Source organism: Choloepus didactylus, chromosome 11, assembly GCF_015220235.1.
Source record: "Choloepus didactylus isolate mChoDid1 chromosome 11, mChoDid1.pri, whole genome shotgun sequence".
NCBI classification, from domain to species: Eukaryota; Metazoa; Chordata; class Mammalia; order Pilosa; family Megalonychidae; genus Choloepus; species Choloepus didactylus.
Genome location: NC_051317.1, coordinates 72,531,563 through 72,537,432, shown reverse-complemented (window position 1 = coordinate 72,537,432; position 5,870 = coordinate 72,531,563). Strand labels below are relative to the sequence as shown.

The window sequence follows — 5,870 nt, the reverse complement described above, 5'->3', positions numbered from 1 at the left end:
CTTATATTTTCTGTGTGCGTGATTTTAGATGTTACTTAACTTCTCTGCATCTCAATGTGTCAAACAAGATTATTTAAAATTCCATGATCCCATGATTTTAAAATGTGCATAAAAGTTTGGTAAGAATGCTTTCTTATAAAAGCATTATAAAACATTCCCTATTTGTGGACATACGTAAAATCTAGAGGTACAATATATTACAACTGTTAAAATTTAATTACCAATATCAATCAAGCAGTCATTGGGAAATGTTCAGCTTCACTTAGCTACATACCATAGATAGGAATTTCTTTCCTAAAGTACCACCCTCTACATCCTCCCGTTCTTCTAACTAGCATGTGTTTAATATCTCTGATAGAATAAAAACCAAAAACTCTTAGAAGTATCATTTAAAGGCTGTGGATCCTAGGGAGAAAACAAAAGGATCTGGGCAAGAAATCTCTAGGGATTTCTACAAGAAAAAACCCTAACAGCAATTTACCTCAACTCCGCATCTCCCCATTCCAATCCTTCATCTTCTTTGAATTCTCCAACCCTACCAGAACCTCTTCTGTAAGCTATGAGAGTCACTGTCTGAGGTTATAGCTGGGAAAATCCACATTCTCATTGACCAAAGATGAAATCTTCATCTTGTTTAGTACTGAGAGGTCAGGAGGACTGTATGTGTAGGAATATGTCCTTGGAATCCAAAATCAGAATATATATTTTTCCAATATGGAAACAGGAGTACATAATGGCTAAACTCCATAGAATAAAAAAAATTAGCATTATGAATTAATGAAATTCCAAATATTTCAATAATCTATAATCTGCTTGAAACAACCAGAAATATAATGTTTTCCTGAAAGCACATGGTATAAATTGCCTAGGCTAGTATTTCATAAATACTGTGCCACATTTCAGATTTGTCTTTAAAAATGTCAATCTTAGCAGAGGACATGCCAGCACTGACCATCACTTACTAACTTCTTGAATAAACTTCTAATAGCAAAAGCAGAATGGAGTCTCCTTTTAACAATATGGGAGTTATATTTGAACTTCTGGGTCTCCTTTCAAATTTGCTCTGTGTATTATAGATTTGTGTTGTTCTTAGTAGTACATGGTTTCCTTTTCTTAAAAAAAAAAATAAAAAATAAAAAAAAGGCCAAAGACTGTCCCTTGGCAGACTGTTTTATTGTGTAAACTTGCCGCTGAGACATTTTGCATCTCATTATTCAGCCTGATTTGCCAATAACTAACTACAGCCATCATTGGCTTACTTCATTCCCACAGCATCCTAATAATAAAACAAGGAGTTGGATGGCATCACTTACTTGGAATTCATTATGATAGCAGTGAATATCACATTGTCACACTCCTCTAATACACAAGTATGCATTTGATCATCCAGGCTTTCATGCCTGAAATAAATTCACTGGAATCCCCAGCTCCTACTATACATTAAACCAACAATTCAAAAACAGCCAGGCCAAGGACACAGTGTTCCATCTTTACAATCAAATACAGATTTCCCATTAAAGGGAAAATTTTCTATTTCAAAAGATTTACAAGTATGGTCTTTAAAAAATAATTCCAGATGGCTAAAGTTCAGGATTGAAAATGTCCCACTGTAAGAAATATCTGTGCTTTATTGTAATTTGTACAAATTTTCAGTCACTAGAGAGCTTACCACTTAACGTTTTCTTTTAAGCGACAGGTTGATTTTAAGAGTTCTGCTTCCTTTTCTTACATTATTTGTTCCCATTTTATTTGTGCTTATTCAAGATGGCCTCACAATAAGATGACACATTTTCAGTGATTGATTGTGCAAGACATGTTGATACTTTCCTACCCTGTTTTGCTACTTTTTGTATCAACTTGGCCATCTTTTCTCACTCCCTTGCAACCCCACCCTCTTTTCTTTGAAGTCCCTGTCTGCTTAACATGAAAAATATACTTCCTTGAGCTTAATGGCCTATTACATCAAGAGGAAAAAAAAATCAAACACAGCAATGATTAAGAACCTAACCTTTAACTGAAATGAATATTTTCAAAATAAGCAACACTGAACAAATATTTCCCAATAGCCTATTGAGAGCTCATTTATAAGACAATAGCAATGCTTTTATCTCCCAGCATCATATTTCACAGTAAACGTTTCCAAACAATGCTTGAACACCGTATTAATTTGTTTTTTATGATAGTCAAGTCACTGAGTAATGAGTTGAAATCTTTGGCCAAGCTTTTGCAGCTTGAGGTCATGTGACTGTAACTCAGATTAGTTGTCACTAGATGCTCTGTTTTTATCAGCATCCCCAGGCAATATATGCCCCACAATTAAAGTCCTACAGTATAAATATAGGCACTGATGGATAAAAATCCTGTTTTAAAATATATACATATGTATTCAATAAGTTTTTATAATTTTACGAGGTATTTTTTCAGAATTATTCTGAAGTAGCTACATGTTTGTGACATAGAAATGATGTAAGAAGGAAAGTAGAAAAAATCATACATCTCTTGTGCTTTCTGTTACCTAAATACATAAATTCTTCATCTCATTAAGCATCCTAGTATCGACCCCATCCTAAGGTTCAATCTTTCTCTCATCCCTTCCTCATGGCCTACGACTTCTTGGATTATTCATATTCTGCTCTGCCCAGCCTTAGTTCCCTGTGTAGGCTTAACCTTTTAATTAATTATTAAAATCACTTTAACATCTTTGAATTTTTGTTGTTGTTGTTGTTAATAATCACCCAGAAGGCAATTAATCATGCTTTATTATGAACCACAAAGAGTTCTCCATCCATTTCACCTAAAGATCATTTCACCCACTGCTCTGTTTGGCAGCCAGTCTCTTGTCTCTCTCTTCAGCAATTGTGAGGTGGATACCTTTTCCTCGGGGAAGAGAAATCCATGGCTTGTTGCCTTTGCCAATAACAAAAATGTTGGAAAGCCGGGTGGCAAAGCTGTTGCCATTGGCATCTTTCACATGAACCACATCAAAAGAGCCAGGATGTCTCTCTCTGTTGGTGATCACACCAATTCTTCACAGATTAGCACCTCCAGTCACCATACACAGATTACCAGTATCGAACTTTATGAAATCGGTAATCTTGCCCGTCTCCAAATCAATTTGAATGGTGTCATTCACCTTGATGAGGGGATCAGGGTAGCGGATGGTATGGGCATCATGGGTCACCAGATTCCTTTTGTGCCTACAAAGATCTTCCTCACTTTGCACAACTTGTACTTGGCTTCCTCAGGTGTAATACGATGAACAGCAAAGCGACCCTTGGTATCATAAACCAGACGGAAATTCTCTCCAGTCTTGTCAATGCTGATGACATCCATAAAACCAGCAGGATAAGTTATATCAGTTCGGACCTTGCCATCAATCTTTATGAACCGCTGCATACAGATTTTCTTTACTTCTTCTCCTGTCAGGGCATACTTAAGTCTGTTCCTTAAGAAGATGATGAGAGGGAGACATTCTCTCAGTTTATGGGGACCAGTGGATGGACGAGGAGCAAACACACCAGTCAGTTTGTCCAGCATCCAATGCTTTGGAGCTGCTACACGCTTCAAATGCTTCTTTGGACCACGAGCCATGGTTGCGTTAGGCACGGAAAAAGGATCACTTTTTTCCGGTGTGCCAAGAAAATCAACATCTTTGAATTTGTTGTTAAAATAATGATAATAATAGTAACAACAACAACAACAGAGTGTTGACTCTGTTAAAATGTTTCCACATACATTGACTCATATTTTTCTTCCCAACCACCCTGTCAAGAGGTATTTTCCTCATTTGAATGATTAGAAAATTAAAGCTTAGGTGAAGTTGAATAATTTACATTAGGTCACATTGTAAGTAAACTGCAGTCCTGAAACCAGAATGCCTGAGACCTGCCCCCAAATCCAGGCTGCTCTACGGTAACCCGGGCTACTTCTCAAATACCATAAGCCAGATTTTAAAACTTTTCCATAGTTTTCCTCCTCTACTTAACTTTCATTTAGTCAACAAATATTTGTTGAGTGCCAGTTATGTGTCAAGTACATTTCTAAGCACTTGAGAAACATCAGGTGAAAAAAAAACAAAGATTCCTACCCTTGCAGAGCTTAAATTTTCTTAGCGGGGAGACACTATAAAGATTTGAACTTATAAATAAGCAAATTGTTGTGTATACTAGAAAGTGATATGTTAAATGCAAAAGAAAAGGAAAAAGCAAAGAAGGTAGGGAAGAGGTAAGGGGGAGGGGGAACAAGGCAAGACGGGGAGAGGGGCTGCAAATTTAAATTGAGTGGTCCAAGTAGACCTCACTGAAAAGGTGACATTTGACAAGGTTTGAAAGTAGTAAGAGAGTATAGATAAGCTGAATAGATAAACTACTAATGAATGTGAACTCCCTGGCCACATTTTCTGTGTAAGCACCACCGTTCCTTATTTGTCTACTCTGCCCTGATTTCAGACCAAACTGAAACTAACTCAGACGTGAGTCTTTCCACATTCACCTTGCAAGTTCTTGTGGGCATCCTCTCCAATCCACTAGGGAAGACTAAGAGAAGGGACGCTGTGCAGTTAAAATGGGCAGCACAGGCTTTCAAGGACATGGTTGTCCCTGCTATGTGCCTCTGTGAAGCTCCCCAGGCTTTTGTGGTGTGCCTTCCGTAGGCCTGCCAAGTCTTATTCAACAGGCCTCATTCTCCTTTTTTTCTACCACACTTTAAACTGTTAAACAATTCTGCTTAGGCTAAGTACATGAGATTGTTGGCCAGACTGGCTGCTCCTAACAGCAATTGATTCTTAAAGGAACTAAAGCAGCTTTATGTGGCATTTTGAAACAGTTATGTTTAACATAACAAATCTCCTTGAAAACCAATAGCACAATCTTCGTTCCTTCAGACGACTAACCAAATTTTTCCTCAACTTTAATATAATCCCAATGTACTGAAACCACTAAACCACGTAGAGTGAGCATCCTTCAAGAGTTTTACTGCCTCTTTATGGCACATAGTAGACACTTAAAAACATTGGTTGGATGACTGAACAAATAGAGAGGAAGCCTCTTTTTGGCATGCTGTGCCAGTTTGGATATATTATGTCCCCCAAGAAAAAGCCATGATCTTTTAATCCAATCTTGTGGGATATTGGGATTAGGTTGTTTCCATGGAGATGTGACTCACCCAACCATGAGTGACACCTTTGGTTAGGGTGTGACCTTTGATTGAATGTTTCCATGGAGGTGTGGCCCTGCCCATTCAGCATGGGCCTTGATTAGTTCACTGGAGTCTTATAAAAGAGCTCATGAACAGAAGGACCTCAGCGCAGCTGCAGCTGAGAGACATTTTGAAGACGGCTATTGAAAGCTGATGTTGACATTTTGGAGAACACCATTTTGAAACACAACCTGGGAGCAAGCAGATGCCAGCCATGTGCCTTCCCAGCTGATGGACGTTTTCCAGATGCCAATGGCCTTTCTCCAGTGAAGGTGCCCTATCATAGTTGCCTTACCTTAGACACTTGATGGCCTTAAGACTGCAACTGTGTAACCAAATAAACCCCCTGTATAAAAGCCAATCCATTTCTGGTGTTTTGTAAAATGGCAGCATTAGCAAACCAGAATGCATGCCATTACCTATACTACCTACCTGCTCAACTGCAATTGGTGATAGAGTGAAAACTAGCAATCTCTTACTTGAGTATTGTTTTCTAGAATTTCTAAGATACATAATAATCTAAAACTGGGTCCTAGATATTTTCATCTTATGAGTAGTGGTCCCATGATGCCAACATTTTCAATACATACTAGAATGTCAACTTTGCAAGGCCTTGAGAATGGGATGGTACTGGGGCCAAAAATAGAATCAATGCAAACCAGAATCTATGGTGA

General features: G+C 38.1%; 1 pseudogene; it reads right to left on the bottom strand.

The window, feature by feature from the left end:
* Positions 1–2,761: 2,761 nt before the first annotated feature.
* Positions 2,762–3,638, bottom strand: LOC119506220 (annotated as a pseudogene).
* Positions 3,639–5,870: the final 2,232 nt, after the last annotated feature.